At 33.0% G+C, this 25180-nt stretch overlaps 1 long non-coding RNA gene across 1 annotated transcript in view; it reads left to right on the plus strand.

Moving 5' to 3' along the window:
* LOC129058937 (uncharacterized) overlaps nt 1–24784 on the plus strand; it is a 123876-nt gene extending 99092 nt beyond the window's left edge. The window contains exon 2 of the long non-coding RNA XR_008524417.2: nt 24374–24784. This is a non-coding gene — a long non-coding RNA (uncharacterized LOC129058937). The remainder of the gene's footprint in view (nt 1–24373) is intronic.
* The last annotated feature ends 396 nt before the right edge of the window (nt 24785–25180 follow it).

Here is a 25180-nt window from a genome sequence, read left to right on the forward strand (position 1 = left end):
GCTGCTTGTAAAGACTTGATTAAAATGAGGGATTAAAATACTCTAGAGTTAAGTTTGGGAAACACACTGAAAGCAAATGAAATAAAATGGTAAAAGTCACAAAGAATTCTGCAGTGTGGTTTTGAATTCAAGCCATTTGCCTATCCTCAAAGATAAGTCCTGACTTTTATATTAAAATATTGGTGAATGGAAGTATATTTCTATATATGAAGTTAAGATAGAAATCATCATAAGGTATATTTTATATTATTTATTAGAATCCTTTACTTCATGTTTTTTGTTTACAATAACCAACCAATATCTGTTAGTCTCAAGATATTGATAAGAGTTTTCCTAAACACTGAAATAATATATCAGTAATTGTGCAACTTTAATTTTGTGGAAAATATAACTACATATATTCAGTCTTCCCACCCCCGTTGATTCATAACAGAAATTCAATTATTTGAATGCAGAAACTGGACTTTAATCTGAATCAATACATATAAAAGGAAGTCAAATTTTAAACTGTCATGATCATCTTGAAATCACCTTTTTTATTTTTATTAAAATAAAAAATTTTATAAAAATATGCTTATTAAAATATATAATATGATTTTGTTTTTCTTCATGGTTACAATTAGCTTTATGTTTAATTTTTTGCATATTGAAGTATTGAAGGTAGATTTGGCGGCTGTAAAAGTGTATAAATAACTAGGCCATGGTACCAACACCTATTAATTAAAGCCTGTATTTGGCTAAGTGCCATAACATTCAATGTAGAATGTATTTTAAAATATTACATTTTAAAATAAATTAACAATTTTTAACTGATATCCATATTAAAACATTATAATACAACAGTATGCATGGAAAATAATAAATTTAACTTTATACAATCTATTTTTCAGTGCCATTTTATTTACAATCAACCATTTTCAAAATTGCTTAGCAGGTTATAGGCATTAATTCCAAGTACATGAGGCTATGTGATGGGTTGGGGAAAATAGCATGCTATTTTTTCTCCTATAAATACATTCTTTTATTCTTCCAGATGATCAGCCAACAGCTGCTGATTGCTTCAGCTGTCCTGTATTTTGGTTGATAAATAAAGCATTCTTTTGATTTTAAAATCTGTCATTATTATGCATATACCAATAAATTAAAAAATAAAACTTTTTAAAAAGTCTCTTCTTTTGGACCTATATTGGCTTGGGAAGAAAGGCATACATATGTTTTAAGCATTCTGAGAATTGTGGCAATAAGAAAGGTATAGTACTCTTTTTTTTGCAATTTACTTCATATTTAAATAAAAAATGCATCACAATTGATATTATTATCATTACCTCATTAATATCATTATTTTATTGGTGGGGGAAATGAATGACTTGCCCACTAACCACAAGTTCTGTTAAATAAACATTTTTATTATGTAATTGTCATAAAAAATCTGCTTTTTATTTTAAACCTGAAGTTTATTATTCATTATCAGCTGAACACTTGCAAAGGCTAAAGCACTAAACTGTTCCAGAACCAGTGTATCTGTTGCTATTGTCTTTTTCCTTGTTTGTTTTTTGTTTTGTTTTATTTTCGATTACTACAAAATCTTGATCAAATCTTTATTGAGCTATTCAGATAAAAAATAGAGTTCCTTATTAGAACTTCGAAAATATATGAAATTGAATATTTGTAAAAAATGATATTATCTTCTCATGGGGGCATCTCTAACTACTTTTGTTATTACAGTGTTTTATTTATTGTCTTTTCAGCAAATAATAATGCTTTAATCATAGAACCACTTAAACTTTGCAACAATTTCATTGTTTTTTTTTTAGTATATGAAAAATGTTTTCTCATTATATTAACAATTCTGTGCATTCTACATCAAAACTTTTGACCTTATGACAAACTAATACTTTATCTTTTTAAACTTATTACAAAAATATAGGGGAAATTTTAATTTTTCCTTCCAAATATAGGTTCATAAGAAATAAAGTTTACTTGAACAAAATTGGAATGAACAAACATCTTGCAATTTGTTGGGTGTGACATATATATTCTTACTTAATATACTGAATTATTTTCTAAAAAATCCTTTCAGTATGTTTTATAAATGTATATTATACAGCAGATGATTTATTTAGTTGCTACCTTTCCATCATTAGTCAGATATTGCAAGAACATATTCATCTTCCCAATGAAGTAGTGTTTATAAACTCAAAGGCTAGCATAGTATTGCTTATTAAACACATTTTAAAAGGAATAAATGTGAAAATTGCATGCATAACAATATTATTTCATTTAATTTAGATTTTATTACAGTTGCTTTTGAGTAAAACCCCATGATCAAACATAAACTTACCATACAGTAAGTCACTAAAAGAACTGATCATATGTATCAGTGTTTCTCAGGTTTGGTTTAGTTTTGTTTACTTTGTCTATAATGTATTTGGGATTTGTATTCTCTTCTCTGTGGTACCCAATGGAAAAAAATAACTATATGATTTTAAAACATGCATATTTAAAATAGATTGTGCAAGTGTCGTTATATATACATCAGCTTTAGTGAGGGAGACACACATTATTAATATTTCCAGGAATGTAGTGTATTGTTTCACATATATATTTAAATCCTAGGCATAAAACTGTATTGCATTACTACACTTTATCTGTCATGAACATTCTTTTTCTGAACTCCTCATTTTGTCATGCTCCTTTTAATAATGCAAGTCTGACCATTAGTCATTTCATTTTTCTGGCTAACATCTTTGCATTAGGGATAGGCATGTGATCTGACAAACATCAGGAAGATACGGTAAGAGTTTTGTTGGGGTTGTTGGAATAGAGGCAAGCTGTTCATGTTGGGTCTAAATATGGAGCCTAAACTTGTAAGAAGCTGCCAGCTGAAAGCCATAAGAAAGGTAGAAGAGCTAAGAGAAGACAATAAAATGACGATTTTTTTTTTTTTTTTTTTTTTTTGAGATGGAGTCTTGCTCTGTCGCCCAGGCTGGAGTGTGGTGGCGCAATCTCGTCTCACTGCAAGCTCCGCCTCCGGGGTTCATGCCATTCTCCTGCCTCAGCCTCCCGAGTAGCTGGGACTACAGGCGCCGGCCACCACGCCCGGCTAATTTTTTGTATTTTCAGTAGAGACAAGGTTTCACTGTGTTAGCCAGGATGGTCTCGATCTCCTGACCTCGTGATCCGTCCGCCTCCGCCTCCCAAAGTGCTGGGATTACAGGCGTGAGCCACCGTGCCCGGCCAAAATGATGATTTTTTAAGTTACTGAACCCAGTTATACTAACTGAAGACTATAATTATGAGGCAGTATATTTCTTTTCACTTTATCTCTTTGAACTGATTTGCAAGTGAGAGTCACTTAATTGATGCTCTAAAGTTAGCCATAAAAGAAAACAAACAAAACTAAAAAACATGACAAACTACAGTTATTAAGTGTGGGTTAGTGGCTATCAATATATTTCTCTAAATAAAGATAATTTTCTAAATAAATGACAAAGTTTAAATATATATTTACTCTTTCAAAAGTATTTATTCAGCCCCAATGTAGGCTCATCAGTTAACAAAACAGGTAAAAACTCAGACTGCAGGAGCTTGGTTTCCTTTAAGTCAATTTAGTGCCAAATGTTTTCCTTTTTTTTCCTTTCTTTTTTTTCCTCTTCAGTCTGCCACATACTTATTAACAAATAGATCTTACGGGAATATAAGACATATGAGAATTATGGTCTATTTGCCCAGAAGACCCAAAGACTCTTTTACATGATGGGGGTTTGCTTGGGGAGGCACAATTAATGTACCCCTAGCTCAGGGTTATCTCTAGTATTGATTCATGGCAACTTTCTCAACTAGAAACTCCTAATTTGGGTTTGAGGTATTGCTTTTCTTAGAGTCTGATCTACTCTTGTCTTCTAGGGCAGAGTCACCTATCTAATTGTCTACTAGATATCTCCAGCTGAGGCAGGAGTTGGGTCTGGAGGCGGAGAACGTAAGGCCAATTCACGCTGACTTCTTAGAACTAAATCAAATGGGAACACTTCAGCTATGACAGGAAATATCCTCTTCATTTACATGTGGCGTACACCAAGTAAATGACTTTTTAACTTTAATTTATCCTCTTCATTTACATAGCGCATACACCAAGTAACCAATGGAAATCTCTAGAGGGCATTTAAACCCAAGAACATTCTGTAACCTGACTCCTGAGCCCCCATGCTCACGCCCGCTCCCACCCTGTGGAGTGTACTTTAATTTTCGATAAATCTCTGTTTTTGTTGCTTCATTCTTTCCTTGCTTTGTTTTTGTGTTAGGTCCAATTCCTTTTTCAAGACACCAAGAACCTGGACAAACTCCACTGGTAACACAGCTAAATCTTTCATAAACATCTGACTAAAGTTCTAACATTTTCTTTTCACAAGCAGTCAAAAATTTCATCTATTAGAAGGGATGAAGAGAATGCATTGAAACCCTGCTATATTGCTTGAAAGTCTGAATTGCTAAGGCAGCATCTAGTAGCAAAAATTAAAGAAAAATATAAGGACAGAAGTACAGGGCTGTTGAAGTTGGGATGCACCCATTTATATGTGTTCTTTTCTTCTATAACTGTTCCTCTTCCATCATGTGAAATAGTATTCTAGAGACACTGGATGAAATTTATAGTTTAATTTTTATTGTGAGAAGAATTATGTCCAGAACACAATCCACAGGGTGATTAGTGTAGGTATCAATTGTCACTGGCTTGTTGTATTGGTTAGTTTTCCGTATAGCCTTTAAACGTAGTAATATGTTTCCCATATTCAAATTAGGAATGGGGATCCAGAAAAGTAGAAAATAAAAATCATTACATTTGGTGGATCAGTAGAAATAGTCTTTGATATTTCTTCTTATAACAGTTCTATGAAAATAGCATTAAAAATGAACACAGCAGCCCTAAAATAAACTTAGCAGATAACCTTCTGGGTTGGATTTTATGGTATCTTGTGTGGATTGTTGCCTCTTAAAGTGTAATGAGAGAGCCAGAAAGAGAAATAATCTCTTTCATATTTATTATGAAAATTAAGCATCTTGTAGCTATTCCCCAATCTTCTTCCGATTTTACAAAAATAAAAAATTACTGGGTTAGTTGGGGCAAGTCAGATGAGAAGCAGAACGTTCCTATTCTGCTTATAACCTTTTCAACTACAAAATTTATTTATTTTTTTCCTTCCTTTCTTCCTTATTTTTTTTAACAGCATTGAAATATTGAGAGAAGAGAGTTTAAAAAGATCCACCAAGAAGACTAAAACAAATGTTTGCACTGTTAATGTTTTTTTCACTTGTATAAGTTTTAGAACTTTCTACCTCTATGCCAAATTTATTATTTTTACAAATGTGAATTACATGTAACAACAAACTAGGCAATTTGAGAATTAACATGAATGGAGACATAGAGTGCTTTTTCTATTAGCTCATGTGAACAACAAAGTGAAAACAATAAACTACTTTAAATATATTGAAATCCTAGTAATCTTAAAATGATAATGATAGAGGAATATTTTGAAAATTGGTTTTGGCATAAAGTAGCACTGATATTTGGTATTATTTTAGCAAATAGATTTAAATTCTCTAATACAAATCAAAATGAACAATGTGGTTATTAAAGGGATCTGAGAATAAGCTTTTTTCTCTAAAACCTTCCAGTTTGTTCGAGCCAATATCCCCCCAAAATTCTACCTTCAGCTGCCTTAGCATTTCCATCTCTAAATTCAAAGTTAAAACAGCAAAAATATTATATTTTCTCATTATTTCAAGCCCTGTTATATCACTTATGGCATATTACTTAATGATAAATAGTATCATAAATGAAATTGCATGCTATAAAATATCATAATAGAATAAATAAAACAGAGAACTCGGTGGGTTCATTTTATTTTCCTTGATCCATTAACCAAGCATTGCTATTATCTTCAGTGGCAGAAATGGCTGACGACAAAAGGCTTGCATTTTCTGCTGCTGAGCTGAAAACACAGATTAAGAAACAGGCAGGATTTTTAATAATTTTATTTTGAAGTGTGTAGATAATCATTCAGCTTTTTTCAGGGGTGATTAGGGCTGTTTTGACATCAAGTAAGGTAAAAAGAAAAAAAAAGAAAAATACATAATTTACCTTTCAATGTAAAAGCTAAATGTAGCCTCAAAAAATGATTAAATCTTGTCTTCTTTCTCCTACCTGGGCTTTAACCTAAAATGGCAAAGAGATGAATCAAGGTCTGAGGTGAAAGTCAAGTTAGTATTTTTTAGTAATCATTCTTTGACTCATTCACTGATGCACTCACTCCACTAATGCTAATTGAGTGGTTTCCAAGTGCCAGGTCCTGGAGATGCAGGTACCTTGCATCATTTTTCTAAATCCTTGCCTTCAAGAAATCAGTAGGGGGTGAGGCCAAGCTGTGAGATGGGAAAAAAATACAGTAAACAAATACTGGAATGATGTAAGGTCTTTGAACAGAAAAACAGCAAGAAAAATATGACACATCAAAGAAGGATGTATTAATGCCCTAAGAAGAAAGAAGCAACTGCGTTGAGATGGCATAATGCTGGGCAATGGATGGTCATTGCGAGTCTGAACAGACAGGGAAGAGGAATGTAGAATTTATCGTGAGGTTAGTCTGAGGCTACTGGTAGCCTTTAAACATGGGAGTGATAGGTTAAGATTTGCATCTTAGAAATATTATCATATCAATATGGGAGAGTGCCAGGACAAATCAAGGAAAGAAGACCACGTTATATCCTTCTACTGGTGAGAAATTATGTCCTGAATTATGAATTGGGAGCAGTGGGAATGCAACACAGTCTCTACTGGATACAGTAATGTACTTTCCACAAAGTACTCTGTTTAAAACCATGTGGCTTGCTTTCATTTCTCTTTCAGAAACTTTATCCCACATCTTTGGGGTGGAATATCAACTAATAGAGAATTAGCATTTTAGCTTTCTTAGAGTGGATCTTTGAATATACCCAACAATTATTCAATAAACTTTCATCCTTTCATTTTTTATTCTAGCAATCCATTTTTCCACATTACTCTACTTTCTAACACTATAATAATAAAAGTATCTTCGTTGAACACCAGCAAACCATTGAGGTGAAAGACAAGTTTTTATCCTCAGTGTCAAGCACAGGGCCTTGCACTTACAAAGTTTCTAATAAATATTAAATTTAGATATGTATAAATTATTTAGCAAATGCTATCAAGTTACTTACTGTGAATTTTTCCTCAACAATTTGGTAATAAGAGAGGTAGAGTAGGCTTCTAGGATTAATGTCAATGAGATATTAAAAAATCACATTGAAACAACAGAAAAAATGTACCTAGATGACTAAGACTAGATTGTATCCTGAGTGAATTTATTTTATTATCTGGCAGTATTTATTTTCTGGAAATTATTCTTAGTACAAGATATAAAATAGGTATGAGACTAAATTAAATATTAGACAGATTAAACAATTTGTATAGGACACTTCGGTTGTAAGTGTTATAAATTGACAAAGATTCAATTAAAAATAACTTAAGCCAAAAGAAAGAAAAAGAGAGAAAGAGGGAGGTAGAGAAGAAGGAAGGGAGGGAGGGAGGGAGGAAGGAAGGAAGGAAGGAAGGAAGGAAGGAAGGAAGGGAGTTTCCAGGAGTTTCCAGTTTTTATAGATCCTGGAAGTACCAAAATCCATATGGTAGAGTTTGGGGTGGCTGGATCCAATGGTACAAAAAATGTGATGGGACTTTCTCTCTTTTCACACTCTGCACAAACTTTTCTGTATAGTAGCCATAATGGTCCCAAGTCAATACTTGCATCTCCTGAGTATACCTGCCCCAAGAAGCTTGATAGAAAGTTCTAGGCAGATAATGGTTTAGTCAGCTTTTTCTCCATCCACATTTTTCAGTCTATCAGTCACCAGGCAAGCTGTTCACTTGACAGTGTAGAAGGCTGGGCGTGGTGGCTCATGCCTGTAATCCCAGCACTTTGGGAGGCTGAGGCGGGCGGTTCACGAGGTCAGGAGGTCGAGACCATCCTGGCTAACATGGTGAAACCCCGTCTCTACTAAAAATACAAAAAAATTATCCTGGCGTGGTGGTGGGTGGCTGTAATCCCAGCTACTTGGGAGGCTGACGCAGGAGAATCGCTTGAACCCGGGTGGCGGAGGTTGCAGTGAGCCAAGATCCTGCCACTGCACTCCAGGCTGGTGAAAGACCAAGACTCCATCTCAAAAAAAAAAACAACAACAAAAAAGTGTAGAGAAGACTTGCTTATTACAAGAGAATGTGTTAGCTTGAGGTACCTGGAAACTAGAGATTCTCAAAGGCAAATCTGGCAGTGTCCATCAAGAGGCAAGGCTGACTGAGGTCATTCCTGTAGAAATGGGTGCACCTAAGTATAATCAAATACCTAAATGCTCTCATAATTTAGCTAGTGATAGAGTTCACAGACTCTTTTCTTAGAAACTCCCATCTCTGCCACTAACTCCCACAATGAACTTGGGCTGTTCATTTCTTCATTTTATTTTCACGAAAAGTTAGAATTTCACATTCCTTTACTTAATATGGTTATTCATTTATACACTATCAGCCAAGGAGGGGACTGCAGAAATCATTTTGCCCGAAATACTATATTTTTAAGAAAATGGGAAGATAGCTGAAAAGCAGTACATTGTACTGTTTGTGCATTTTTAAAATAATTTTCCTAAACCAAGTAATTTTTAAATGAATCAGTGTTCTATTTACATAATATTATCAAATACATTTTAGTGTACTATTTCTTTCTTCTTTTGTTAAATGTAATTTAATTGTATCTTGTTCTGACATACATGCGCGGGACATGCAGGTATGTTACACAGGTAAATGTATGCCATGGTGGTTTACTGCACCTATCGACCCATCATCTAGGTATTAAGCCCAGCGTGCATTAGCTATTTATCCTGATGCTCTCCCTCCCCACCTGTCCTTGCCCTGGAAGGCCCCAGTGTGTGATGTTCCTCTCCCTGTGTCCATGTGTTCTCATTGTTCAACTCCCACTTACAAGTGAAAACATGTGATGTTTGGTTTTCTGTTCCTGTGTTAGTTTGCTGGGGATAATGGCTTTTAGGGAACATGGATGGAGCTGGAAGCCATTTTTTAAAAATTAAGATGTAATTCTCCCAGACACATACCTTGTAATTTCCTAGGATTGTTCCAACTTTTTTCTCACAAAAACTGGCAACAGCTACCGTGCTATTGTTGAACATATTAGAGATGTTTTCCTGTCTCAGGACCTCTTCACTTGCTGTTCCCATTTCTGGAATATCCATCTCTTAAATTGCTTCTTGTCTTGGTCTCTTGTTTAATTCAGGTATTGACTCAAATATCACCAACTCAGAGTCTTCTCCATTCAATTTAAATTCTCACTGTTCTCTACCTCTGTAAAAAGGGCTATTGCATCCAAAATTATACAAGAGTTAAGTATTATGCATTAATAAAAGTATATTATATTTTCATAAAAGAATCCTAGATCAATTTATGAAGCATCCACAGAAATAATAAGTTATAGTGTTCCTATTAAAAAGCGTAATAGATATCTGTATGTTAATTTCTAAGATGTATTGCTAATTTGTTTTAGTATGTTCCCTTTTGTTTATAAAAATGTTAAAATATACATACACATCTACATACTTATGCATATACATGCCTAAAGATATAAGCTAGTTCTGAAAAATACACATACTTTCTTTTGAAGAGGGAAGTTTTCTATAAAGATGCATGCATTGCTTTTCCAATAAAACATTCTTTAAAAATAAAAGGGAGCAATTTATTCACCCATTAGAAAGTATTTATTGAATAACTGTTATGTGCCATATACTGTGAAAATTGACCAACCTGAGTTCACGGTGTTGGCTGCAAACTGGTTTCTCTCAGGTAAGTCTCATATATAAATCCTACTATCCAGTATATTGTGTTATCTGGAGATATAACCTAGAATCTCCGTCCTTGCCTAGGAGCTATCATTCTATAAAGAGCAAAGTTAGTAAATAAATAAATGAAATACATGAAGTCTTAGGTGGTTGTAAATATAACTAAGAGAAGATTAAGAGAAGGGGAATAATGACTTTAAAGAGGTAGAGAACACTGGTGAATTTAGACAGAAGAGTTAGGAACATACATCTGAGTTGGTAAAATTTGAGTCAGAGCCTGAAGAAAGCGAAAAAATTAAGAAGACATAAAGAAATGTAAGGGACAGATATTTCAGGGGAGAGATGGGCAAGAGCAAAGACCCTGAGAAAGGAACATGCATGTAACGATTTGAGGAAGCACAATAGAATTGTTGTGGCTTTTGACAGTTTTCTAGAGAACAATTTTAGAACATTCTTAGGAAAATCTTTTACAGAATTTGCCTGAGAGAATGGTATGCTCTGATATTGGGCTAATTAGGTTACTTAGATCACGCCGAAAGAATCTTCCACATGATCTCGTGTAACTTAATAGGATTCTATGACATTATTGGGGCTGTAGCATCACCTAACAATAGAGTATGGTTTCTTTTATTTTACCTTACTCTATGATGTAAATCCCTTTGGATGAACTCACAGGAAAAAGTTGTTTTATTGAAAACTGTGCAGTTAGAGTTTCCTAGATTCATAGCATGATTCCATACTAATTGCAAAAGAAGTTTTCTGTTAGACAACTCATAAGATGTACAATGGCAATTTCCATTCCTTTTTTTTTTCCAGTTGAAAAAACATCCATTGAGATCATATGTACTATCTCCATATTAGTCACAGTAAGATTGATTATGAGGTTAGTATTACATTGCACATCGATACTCTTTATTTCATTTTGAACATATTTAACATATTACAAAAGCAAGACTAAATGTTCATTTTAGACTTTGAACATTTCATTGTGAAAAAGTGAGTTACAAATTGAAATTCTTTACATATTCTAAATGCCTTACTGTGCATGGTGTTGACATTTTATCCACATCTTAATACAAATAAAAAATTATTGATGAGAGATTGCAGTGGGCTTGTTAGTGCTGTTTTCAAATGACTAGTAAGCATGCCCTACCAACAAAGAGAATTTATTGATAACTTAAACATTTTTCTTAGACCTTGACCACTAATAGAGAAACATGAAAAGATTTTTAACCAAGATTTATTTGAGAAAAGCCTTAAAAAACAATAAATACTTGAACATTTTGTAGTGCCCATGATTTGACAAACTTTGATAATATGCTTTACATTTTGTTGCCTCTAAAACCAAAAAGTTTTATTAAAGACAAAGAATTCATTAAATTAGAATATCAATGCCATTGATTTTTCTTTCTTTCTTTCTTTTTTGAGACAGAGTTTCACTCTTGTTGGCCAGGCTGGAGTGCAATGGCGCGATCTCTGCTCACTGCAACCTCTGCCTTCTGATTCAAGTGATTCTCCTGCCTCAGCCTCCCAAGTAGTTGAGATTACAGGCATGTGCCACCATGCCCGGCTAATTTAGTATTTTTAGTAGAGATGGGGTTTCACCATGTTGGTTAGGCTGTCTCAAACTCCTGGCCTCCGGTAATCCACCCGCCTCGGATCCCCTAAAGTGCTGGGATTACAGGCATGAGCCACTGCACCTGGCCCCATTGACATTTTTTTAAAAGAATAGAAATAATGTACAGTTGATTCTGCTTTCAGAATATGCATTATTTTAAAATAAAATAGAAAAAGGATACTTTAAATGTGAACTGGTCCAAAATCTCAAGCTTTATTAATAAAGATGAAGAATTTTCCAAAATGTTTTAAAAAGTGAATGTCAAGGGGAATTGTGTGTACTTCTGTACTGGGAGCTTACAGGACTGCTCTATGTGAGAAACGTTAATCCCAGGACATGAAAATAAGCTAGTTGATTGCCACAGATTCTGAAATGACACTGCAAAGGTGGAATAGCCTTCTTCACCCTGGAATAAAGGTATCCACAGGGACAATGCGTCTAAAAACTGGAGGAAACACAAGCCAGGCAAAACGGACTGAGGCATAATGCAATCAAATACACTTGTCAACAATATTTTGTTTTTTCTCTCTTTGGAGGAGGAGAAGGAAGGGAATATCACATTATAGGGAATGAGGGAGAGACTACACTGAAGATTTCCCAGATTTTGGAAATGAGGAAACTGGCCTCTAGAACTAATATTTGCATGTCGATACATAATGAATCATAGGAGAAATGTGGAAACTCATCTACAGATATTAAATGAATTTGTGATCTCTGGAGTCCTTCCTTAGCAGCTATATTTCTTATTATAAACAAATCCATTTTCCTTTTATTTTTGTTCCCCAGTCGGATAAATTTTGTCATGGTGGTTCTATTCACGTCAAATAGACGCCTCTCATTCTGACATGCTGAGACTCATGCCCTAGACTATGGTGCAGTCACTCAGCCTCTGCAGATGTAGCCAGTTGGACCTTCTCTAGAGATTCATGCTAGCGGAATGACTCACTGTCCAAAGCTTTTCACTAACTTGCAATTATTGCATATTTAACACCAAATTTTGGGTCAATCTTTTAAAAATTAATAAGTGAATGGATTCTATAAAGCAATAATTCGTGAAGTCAAAGACATAAAGCAAAAATTAATTTATTTAATTATTAAAATTCTGTGCATTCATTCTGTTCTTTGAAATAGAATATTTTAACCTTTCATTTTTGTAAAATGTTAAAACTGAGTAAGTTAAGTGGAGAGGGACTACTTTCTATATTTGAAGTTATAGTTAATTTTTTCTTATGTGGTTATAAAAAGATAAATAAATCAGAACTAAATTTCAACAGATATAAATTATCATGATCAATTATCCTGAGTTTTGTTGTGTCCCTACTATTCACTTAACAAAGTATTTGTTTCTACTCTACTTTACAAAAACAAAGTATTTGTTTCTAATGTAGGCAGGACATAACTACATTTGCGAAACTGGCTATATCACTCCACTTTGTTTCACACAAAATGATGTCAATTGTAATCATAAAAGTATAATTAAGAGGAATAATAATAGCTTTTATCATTAAAAATTGCAATTCAAGTCTTCTGTACAAAATATCAACAGCCAGATGACATTCATGACAAAAATCCATTGGTTAGATATGTGGACTTAGTCAATAGTTTGCATTATTTATCTTGGCTTCTTTTACTTTCCTAGCTAAAGCTCATTTCTCCAGAAACTTGTATGTAGTTAATATAAGAATACTATTCAACATTTTATTGATTGTGTGCAATTCTCTAAAATCCATAGAGTTTATTTGGATACATAAACTATGTTTATATATCTGATATATATAATATAGTTTTATAAAGGTATATCTATTCATATATATAATTAATTTGAGGCTTTATCAAATTTACAATGGAATATTATAGAGGGGATAATATTCCTATGCTTATTTTGCAGAAACATAATTTTAATGAATGCATAGTACACCAGTATTTAAATGCACCATAATTTGTAATTAATTTCAAAGTTTTGAAAGATTTGGTAATTTTAAATTTATCACCATTTTAACTAATGCTTCTATTATCAAGTTTATTCATATATTTTTAGAATTTTCTAAACACTTCTTGAGGATCATTCTTAAAAGGGGATTTAAATATATATGCATATATATTTGCGTGTATTTATATGTTATATGTATATATACACACACACATATGTAGGCACAAAATAAAAATATTTGTACATCTGGCTAAATCCTTCTTCAGAAAACCTGTTACACTTTATAATCCCACCAGCAGTTTATGGACTCTTTCTTTACATTTGCAATAATGTACATATTCATTTAGAAATGGTATTGTATATATGTAAATCTTGATTTTCTTTGTTTTAGTGAATATAAGAATTCTAATTATATTTCCATCAGGTGTTTTATTTCTTCTTTTATTATACTATAATGATAAAAAAATACAATCTCTCTGTTGTTGATTTTATAAGTTTGGGGAAACACAAAAATCAAAATAACTCAAATTAATAATTATATCCAGTTAACACAATGAGAGCGTAACATAAGGCTAAAATTGAGGGTATGAGCCACTTTTATAGGGCAGGGTGGGCACTAAAATTCTAATTGCCCAATGAGATATGAAGAATATGGGTGATGATGAGAAAAGTGATTCATACTAAAGGTCTTGTCTTATTTGGAAACATACAGTTGATATTGACTCAATGTAAAAATAAACAGAATTGTCATAATAATAAATATGGAACAAAAATAAAACAACAAAAATACTTATCAAATCAAAGCTTGAATGTTAAAATGATTGCAACAAAACAACTTGGTAGGCAGAAAACTTAATGAAGGTGCATGATTAAGTCTAATCATATGAATAGTGACAGAAAATATTAATATGATAAATTTCCCTGAAAACTAGCAGAGAATCCCAGACCGGGGCAAAACAAGCAATCTTTTCAACAACATCAAAACCAAAGTCATCCAAGTTATATGCGATTTGCAAGAAACAGATTTTATAATGTAAATGAATTGGTTAATTTTTGGAGAGATGATAAATTATCTAAATTGACTCAAATAGAGGAAGAATATTTGGACATGTCAATACATAGCTCATTTTAAACATAATAAGATATCTCCTTAAAAGGATGCCATATTTATAATTATCTATTAAGTTCTCTAAGTCATTTAAGAAAGAAATAATCTGATATTATATAAACTGAGAACATAAAAAAATGAACATCTTGTGAAACTCAGTGAGTCAAGTAAAATCATTACACTGAAACTGTGAAAGCATTAAGGAAAGGCATTCACATAGACTCACATACATTGTAGACCCATCTCACAACAATAAATATAAAAATCTTAAAAACTTAGACAACATAAAAGGATTAATTTTATTTGATCATTTTATGTTGAAGTTATGATTTTATATACATATATAAAGGCTATAACTAAAATGTACTAACAACTGGAAACACATTTATACAATCAATTTACTCAACAGATAAAAGAGATAAATGCCTTTAAGTAGACATTGTACAGTATTTTAGGAAAATTAACAATTTTTACATAAGTAAATTTTAGTACAATAGAGAAAAAATCTTTCATCAATTGATAAAAGTCATTTATTATTGGCTGACAGTCAATATCATCTTGTAAAATAAACCCTGGAAAGCCAGAATGCCTGTTATTTTTACTCTTCAAGACTGTAGCTAATGTTCCAGTCATTGCAATAAGACAAGAAGAAAACAGAGTAAAGGGGTGGGGGTTTATCGTTATTAGAAACAAAAAGACAAATCTGACATTATTTACAAAAGCTATGGCTTATCAAAATTAACCTTTAAAATATTAGAATTTTAAAGAGCCAAATTTTCTAACTTAAAACTTTAAATAAAAGGTATTATCCCTTTGGGGGAAAATTTTAATTATTAAGTTTAAAATACTCCATTATACCACACACAGGAATAAATTCAAATGATTTTTTTATGTGTACATATATTGGGGAAAATTATAAACTACATTGGTGAAACGACGTCCTTCCAATGCAAGTCAAAAATTACAGATATTACGAAGAACAGAAATTGGCAGATTCTACTGTTTCATGTTATACTACATAAAGATAAAATGCTCATGATTGTTTAGGAAACATCTTTGAAACATATAAAACAGATTAACAAATAATATCCATTACAATAATAGTTCCTATAATGAATAATACTTTTAGTATATACAATTTTTGTTAATAAATTAAGGTGGGTCCATGATAATTATGTAGAAAACAAAAATATATATGTTCAATTAACATTTGACAAAAGTTTCAATTTCATCAGTAGCCAAGGAAATTAAGAACAATGAGGTTTCTTTTCCTCCTCTACCCTAGAATGTCATTTTTTTAAAAATTAAAATTCAGTGCTAATAATGTTGTTAGGAGAGTTGTACAATTAAAAACTGTTAGATAAATGTATTTTTGCATGGCAAGGTTTGAAAATGATTTGACAGAATTATCAAAACATTAAATGCACAAAACATTTAACTAGTATATCCTTTCCAGTTGTCCATTTGTTAGCATGTATACATAAAGAGTCATATAAGAGTGTATATTGTATTAATATTTAAAACAATACTTAAAGACAACACAAATGTCTATCGATTTAAGTAAATACATTTTTTTTTTTTTGAGATGGAGTTTTGCTCTTGTTGCCCAGGCTGGAGTGCAATGGTGCGACCTCTGCTCACTGCAACCCCCACCTCCTGGGTTCAAGCAATTACCCTGCCTCAACCTCCCGAGTAGCTGGGATTACAGGCATGCACCACTATGCCTGGATAATTTTGTATTTTTAGTAGAGACAGGGTTTCTCCATGTTGATCAGGCTGGTCTTGAACTCCCGACCTCAGGTGATTCACCCTCCTCGGCCTCCCAGAGTGTTGGGATTACAGGCGTGAGCCACTGCACCCGGCCTAAGTAAACACATTTTAGCACATCTACATTATGAAATTAAAAAGAGAAAAAATGCAGAATATATATAAATAAATAAAGTATGTTTTATGTTTCTGGCCTCTGCAAAATCTTGAAGACATCTTAAATCATATTCCAGAAGCAATGTATATATTAGTGTAAAACATATTGCATCTATAATAGTATGCACATTTGTACATGTAGGAAAGGTGTGGGAAATATCGCTGTTTAGCTTCTGCTAATGGGTAGTATTGGAAAATATAGAGGTATATAAGACATCTACTTTCAACTAGTTTTATCTGTAGGCATGACAAAATATAAATTGCTAAAATATGTCTACTGTTAAGTGTAAAAATTGCCATTATCATCACATTCATCATAAACAGAGAATCGAAACTGCCATCTTGATAATTTAGTGTGAATTGCATTAGTTCATATAGGTGTTTTCTTGATAAGAAAAAAAATTGGAGAAATTTAATGCAATCACTTCATAAAAGAAATTTCATCTAAGGCAGGTTCTCATTCTGCAAAATGATGATTTTTTTTGCCAAATAATGTGTATATATTTTGAAAAAAATATAACTTTGTGCTTTATTCATCTATTATAATTTGTTGTTAGTGTATCAGGTAAAAAATACACTACCATGCAATAAATCTATGGTATAAAATGTTCCAGTGACTTACTGTATTCCTAGATTGTTAAGAGTCAATTTAAAGAATTATGGAAACAGAATGAGATTTTATACATATAAGGAAAAGCAGCCATTTTATAATCACAGTATTTATCAAAATAGTAATATATATTTTTTCCTTTTCTGCATTCAAGGATAGCTTAACAAGAATCATTTAATTATGTAGTAGAATTTAAATACAGTTTTCAATATCACTTAGTTAACAGTATTTGGAGTACTGATAAAATATGTGAAAACTTAGCATTCTGTTTGTTAGTGTTTTTCATAAATTAATTGGCCATCTCAGTTCTCACAAAAACCTATTTATTTTCTATTGTAAAGGTGTGGAAAAAGAGGACAGAGATCAGTAAAGTTACTAAGTTAATAGAATTACACAAACAAATGCGTGTTGGGGAAAGTATAGATTATATATGTATATGTAAATATCAGATACAGATAAGTCAAATATCTAAAAATCTAAAATTAATAGTAATTGTACATAACAAACACATGTTTTGTGTCCAATATGCTCATTTGTGTCCAATATGCTCATCTTTAACTTTTCGGAACTAAAGGTTAATTTATGAGTTCTTCTTTTCAATAGGCCATGCTATTTTTTCTAAATTATTTTCCAAATTTGAAGAAAACTAATAAATATGCAAAAGGTCATTTATATTACTAGATAAATAATTTATACATATATTATTAAATACCTTTTTAAGTTTAAAGTAAATAGGATTAAGAAAAATATATACATCTTATAAATATACATAAATTATTTGCTGTATCCAAAATATGTGTAAGAATGCATAAAGATCATAGAAATGGCACTTCAATAGTATGTGAAGGTGTCCTACTTTTTAGAATTCAAACGAGAACTATGCTTAAGTTTGTACAAGCTTACCAAGATTTAAGTAAAAATCAAACATTGTCATTAATTTTAACCATCTCTTAAATACATTAACATAAATCATATTATGCATTTATTCTTCAAACTTTGGATATGGAACAAAGGTTCCCTTTCTTCCCTATTTTAGTCTGCTGGTATATAATTTCATATTCAAAGTTTTGCAAAAAATTCAGTCCAAAATGCTCCTCTACCATTTCTAGTATGAGTTTATTTATGTTGGGGTTCACATTTAGACATTACAAAGCAATTTGGGAGTAGAAACTTCTTGATTATTATATATTCCAACCTTTTACATTCATCCCATCCAAAAATTCATCTTTGATCTTTTGTAGCCTTAAGTCCTCCAAAAACCTTTAATTTCATGGACATAAAAATCACCTTTATTGCAAACTTATATTTTACAGGTTTACATAATATTTAATTGGGTTATTTTATTTATTTTTATTTTTTTTGAGAAGGAGTCTTGCTCTTGTCAACCAGGCTGGAGTGCAATGGCATGATCTCAGTTTATGCAAACTCCACCTCCCGGGTTCAAGTGGTTCTTCTGTCTCAGCCTCCCAAGTAGCTTGGATTACAGGCACCCACCACCATGGCTAGCTAATTTTTGTATTTTTTGTACAGATGGGGTTTCATCACGTGGGCCAGGCTGGTCTCAAACTCTTGACCTCATGATCAGCCCGCCTCGGCCTCCCAAAGTGCTGGCGTTACCGATGTGAGCCATAATTGTGTTATTTTATCACAATAACAAGTATAACTGGCATAAAGAGGTTTGAGAATAAAAATCTTACTCTGCAAGCATGGCACTAGTCTTCTAACAAAGAGAGTTTTCTCTGCTGTAAGCATTTCCAGGGAGAATGGAGACCTTGAGCATTAATTGGTTAAGTAAAAGCTGGTTCATACACCTTTCTCTCTGTCGCTCTAGTTTTTTTTTTTTTTTTCCAATTTATATCTGAGAAAGTATGAGTGTACATTTGACTTGGGCTATACAAGTAAATATGATGTAATTTTAATGAAAAAAATAAATGTGTACTGTGAAAACTTCTCATAAAGACCAAAACTTTTTGTCCACTGCCAGTCTTGAAGAAGTTGCTACAGAATGCCAAATATTAAATGTGGTTGAACTGACATCCATCTACTGAACATATAATATTTTATAGTAAGATGAAATACCATTGCATGTTCATGGAGATAAGTTTATATATTCAATTATTTTTATGTTTATCCTTATTCATAAACAAAGCAATAGACTTTGGGAAATAGCAAGATACATTGAGAACTCCTTTGATGTATAATTTTAAAAATTTCATTTTTAATTGACAAATAAAAATTTTATTTATTTATTGTGCACATTTTGATATTTCCTAAAATAATTGCAAAACAAAAGCACACTTGTAAATACATTTTATATTTGTATTGGTCCAATTTCAGAGAAGCAAATATTGCCTAAAAGTGTGTAACAACCTAATAAAGAAAAAAACACATATGAAGCAAAAGTTATTTTTATCATATCATTTTTTCATGATAATTACTTGAATTTTTGATGACTTCAAAACTCAAAAAGCATACTGTTGTTTTCATATGTATATTTGAATATTTGATTTTGAGAAACAAAGATAAAATGCCATTACATCGCCTGGTGTTACATTCATCTTTCATAATATCAAAATTTCTCCATTAGCAATTTCAGTTTAAACCTGCTCAAATTTGGGGAACTCAATGAATATCAGTGTTCTTAACTTGTTTTAAGAGAATAAAAACTATTAGCTATATCTGATAGGATTTTCTTTGAGAAGATACATGATTTAAAGAAAAATTATAATAAAAAGGTAAATTTGTTATGAAAAAACATCACATAGTTTCGAGGTAAGTACTCAAATAAATCCTTTAGTGTTTCAGGAATTACTATTTCTTTCAATTGCTAATATATCTCCAATGTATAGATAATTGTCATTTCTTTTTACTGGTGCTTAGCATTTTCTTTCATGAAAGTAATATTTTTTACATTTAGGAAGTTTTGATGAAAGACCAGCAGTCTTACATGATTAAAGCTGAAAAAGCCAACGTATTTTGGATTTGGGTTCCCAGCATTAAAATGCTCATTCTAGGGCAGGAGAGGCATTAGCTACATCCAGTGTCCAAAGGCAGCAATGACAATATGACTCCATAGAAAGCCTGGTACATAGTTTGGTTTCATTCTGGTTGTTAGCCACCATGATTGCTAGCAATTTTCTGAGTGTAATTCACCAGACTTACTGATCATTTTCATAGCTATTCCTTTCTTGGCTTAAAAATTACTTTTAAACTAATAACGCTTCCTGATGCACAATTTGTGTTTGATGATTACAAATGCCTTCATAGTATAGAAAGAAAAGAAGTGTTCCTAGAGGTTAGATAATTTGGTATCAAGTCCAAAGTGTATTATTAACTTGACCCATGACCTTGGGAAGACCCCTGCACTCTTTTTTTTATAATATGTGAAAAAAAACAATTTCCTAGAATACATCACTGATGAGTATGCTTCCTTATTAGCTTGACAATTTTCAGTGCAACTTTAAAATGTATACTACCAATCTTAGTTTATACTCTATAGTCTCCTGAGAAAATGGCAGGTAACTTTAAAAAAGCAAAATGAAATTTATCCTAAGAAATAAAAAAAAGCAAAAGCCTTATTACGGTAAGTTATTTTTAAAAAGGTCTGGCTTGAGAAGGGTGGAGAGGGAGGGAGAAGTAGAGAGAGGGGGGCAGTAGAGATTCCCTCAAATACGTTAGTATGGCTATTCTCAGGATACCTAAATATCACAGCTCTGCATTCCAGCTGTAATAATAGACGCTAGTTTGGAAATTTACATGAAATTAATTTTTCTGTCTGTAGTGCCCTAAATCAGTCATCTGGATATCTAAAATGGGTCATTTACTGTCATGACAACAAAAGCCACAATTTTGTTTTTTGCTATTCTGATACTAGCACATGTATAATCAAAAGTTATTGATACCTTACTCTTGTTTATTCCCACAGTGCAATGTGCATTAAATGACATAAAGTTACAGGTAAAAAAATAATGCAAAGTTTGTTTTTGTTTGAGATGGAGTCTCCCTCTGTCGCCCAGGCTGGAGTGCAGTGGCACAATCTCCACTGCACTCCACTGCGGAGCTTCCCGGGTTCATGCCATTCTCCTGCCTCAGCCTCCTGAGTAGCTGGGACTACAGATGCCCTCCACCAAGCCTGGCTAGTTTTTTGTATTTTTAGTAGAGACAGGGTTTCACTGAAAATAACGCAAAGTTTTGAGAAAATAAATCTATTTCAAAAATCTCTCACCTGGGTTTGATTAGCCTAAGAGCAATGACACTTTGGACCGCCAGAGAGATTTTACAGTAACAGAGCAAGAAATAGAAAGCACCCTGTCTTCTCTGTACTTTCAGGGAAGAATTGGGGAATATTGAGTAAATAATGCACAGAATGAAATTTTAACATTCCAGTTCCAGTTATTCTCCTACCTCTCCCTGTGACTTTGGAAAAGTCATTTTTCCTCTCTGAGTGTCTGCTTTTCCAATTGTGAAATGAGAATGGTGATATTGTCTATTTCTAATGCCTGTGTTTACTTTGTAGTTGAGGCAGTATAATGCAAGTGAACACATTTTTGAACTCTATTGTGCTGTGTAAAAAGATGGGCTTCAAAAATTTGTAAAGGTGTTTCCTTGCTGCTCTATATCAACTGTGCCAAGACATTACCATTTAGTGGCTTAAAAAAGCAAAAATGATTGACATTCTACTTTTCAGTGAAGAGGTAATCTAGTTGTCAAAATGATTTTGTTTTCTTTCCTAAGAATTTCTTTCTCTCTAAGAACGTTAGACTGTTTATAGAGTATTTTTAAATGGTATAAGGAAGTCTTAGCCCATAGTAGATTTCCCAGTGGCATGACCTTTCTATATGTTTCTTATGTAGGTGGGGCTCAGTGGACACTCTAAGAACCACAGTGGCAGATATTTAATAAATATTTCAAATTACACAGAATACACTTAAAGTGCCTGGTAATAAAGTGCTTTTAAACACACTGGGAGTTATAGAAAGTCCATTATATTGTTTAAAGAACAAAGAACACCACAATTAAATTTTAAAATGTCAGAAATTCCTTCAGCAATTATCTTCCAGAAATTTTGTGATAGACATTTTTATTCTGTATCTAAAACCTAAGAAGCTTAATGCCTTATACTCAGATGGAAAAAATGGAGAAATGCATAGAAATGTAATTCTCAGGCTCTCCTTCCTCCACTGTATGCAAATCCCTTAGTGGTATATAAATGATTTCACAGCCAAGGTTCTCACAGTAAATAATTTACTTTCCCACCATATTCTATATGGGTGCTATATACACTCTTTATGAGACAGCAGTAAAATTCAGTAGGTTTCTTTATTTGACCAACTTTGTTCATCCCAGGAAGCAACACATATACACTTAACTGCTTCTAGAGTAAGTCTCACTTTTATTGCAAAGTGGAGGAATAAAATTTTCTTTTTAATCAAATCTTAGTGTTAATGAAATTATCATATATATTGTATATGAACCAGTAATTTTCCAAACTTAATAAAACCAATGACAAAACTATAGTGAGTGTGATTTCATTGCGATGATAATCTTGAAGCATTTTTATGGACTCACAATATATTAGAGACATCAGTATGCTCATCAGTTGTCATCATTTTTACTGAAATATTTGATGAAATGATAATTAATAGAGAGTTCTGATTGATGAATTTGTAAGTAAGCCAGGGTACAACCATAAAAATACAATTTTTATTTAAATGGAATATTCCCAGCACCTCTTAAAATATTACCCATTCCCTTATTTTTTTTCCTGCCTGCTTACCTGAGAATGTAATGGAGAAGGGAACAGGCATTTTGTGACCTGAAAGAAAACACTATCAGCCAACTTCAGTCTGATGAGGAAACTTCCATCCAGTTAACATCATCTTGTTCATGTATGGCTGCATATCCTTCCATGTTGCATTATGGAAAGGTCCTAAGTAGTTTTTTTTTGTTTTTTTTTTTTTTTTTTTTTTAGAATGAGTAGATTATAAAAGATACACTATATCCCATCATAGAGTGATGTCAAAGAATGTACAATCTCCATCAGTGCCTGGTCATCCCCAGCTCATCTCTACCAAAAAAGAAACCACACACACACACACACACACACAAACACATGAGCCAAGAATTACAGGAAGTAAAGCACTTTGAAAAATCACAGACTTTTGGTCAGTCATGGTGGCCCACACCTATAATTTCAGCACTTCGGGAGGTCAAGGCAGGAGAAAAGCTTGAGACAGGAGTTCGAGACCGGCCTGGTCAGCATAGCAACACACTATCTCTAGAAGAAGTAAAAAATTAGCCAAGCATGGTTACACATGCCTGTAGTCCCAGCTACTCAGGAAGCTGATATGGGATGATCACTTGAGCCCTGGAGTTCAAGGCTGAAGTAAGCTATGCTCATGCCACTGCATTCCAACCTGGGTAACAGAGAAAGATCCTGTCAAAAAAAAAAAAAAAATAGCCCACAGACTTTGGTGTTAGAAAGCTATCTTCAAATCCCACTTCTTCACTAACTAATTTTGTATTAATAGCTTTGAGCAAGTTACTTAATTTTTCTGTATATCAGATGTTTTTAGTAGGGGTTAAGTGAGACAGCATATATAATGAGTTTTGTAGTTTCTCTAAGCAAAATGATAACTTTCCTCAAGTATTGATTAGAAATTTTTGGTAGCCCACAGAATTCTTGGTCCATATTTTCCTCCAGGCATTTGTTCAGTAACCAGCCCCTCAGCTGTGCCATGTGTTTCTCACTTTCTGTCTTGGAGGTTTTCTAACTCTACTGAGGTTTACACATAAGGAAACCCACTTATTAATGACAGAATGACCTGGGAGTATGAGGTAGTTAACATGCTATGGAGTAACTGTTGAATTATGAAAATGTGATGGTTGGTGAAAAACCTCCCTTCTTTTTTTCCTTCCTTCCTTTTTCCTTCCCCATTCTGCACGTTTCCTTGGATGGTTCTGGTGGGATCAAGCCTCAGTTGCCCTCAGTGCATCAACTAAATAATTCTATAATAAAGCCACTGTAATGGCTTTTTCTGCTTCCTGTCTGGCTTTCTCCGATTTATCTCCTGCTCCTTGGAATGATTTTTTCAATTCAATTACAGCATGCAAGCTTTTATTTCAGTCTCTATTGGATTGTGGTATACTCTTCACCAAGACAAAATTATCAATGCTCTTAAATTATTTCAAGAAACAATGAATTGGGGCTAATAATAATTGAATAGTGTATTAATTGCAAAATTAGTAACCAGTCTTCTACATCTCTGGTTGCAGGCCCTTCACAATGTGACTTTACACACCTCACTTTAAGAGATAAAGTTCACAGAGCTCACTTTGAGAAAAGGACAGTGACAAATGCAATGTAGATGCCAGCATACATTGGAAAAGAACCTTGAAACTGAAGTTTCCTCTCTCTTGCTACTCATGGGAAGCATATAGCTATTATAAGATGACTGAGTCTAGGCTAGTTATCTGAATGATGAGAGACACGTAGCCAAGCCATCCTTGTCAACCTAGATAACATCAATCAACAACCAGACATGGGAGAAACATCATTCTATACTAGCCTGGCCTGGCTGAGCCATCGGCTGGGCACAGAAATCAGCACAGTTGGTTTAGACCAAAAAAACCTTTGTAGTCTAGCGAGAGAATTTTGAAGAAAATAAACATTGCTTAAGACCCTCATTTTAGAAGCAGTTTGTATTTCTTTTTCTTTTTATTTTTTGTTGACATAGGGTCTCACTGTGTTGCCCAGGCTGGTCCTGAACTCCTGTCCTCAAGCAGTCCTCCCATCTCAACCTGCCAAAGTGGTAGGCTTCACGCCCAGCCAGGGTAGTTCATTATGCAGCAAAATTTCACTAATACAGAGTGGCTACATATTGCTTACTATCGCTTTTTTTTTCACATCGAGTAAGACTCTGGGACTCTACTTATTCTTTTGAAAATATGACTATTTAAATTGTACTGTACTTGACAAGTCAAGCTGCATTATGCTTTCTATAACTTTTCCTTTTTTTCTGTTATTGTTCAATCTTAACTACTATAGATTAATTTTATAGCTCTCCAATTGTGCATGTCTTC

Source organism: Pongo abelii, chromosome 3, assembly GCF_028885655.2.
Source record: "Pongo abelii isolate AG06213 chromosome 3, NHGRI_mPonAbe1-v2.0_pri, whole genome shotgun sequence".
Classification (NCBI taxonomy): Eukaryota; Metazoa; Chordata; class Mammalia; order Primates; family Hominidae; genus Pongo; species Pongo abelii.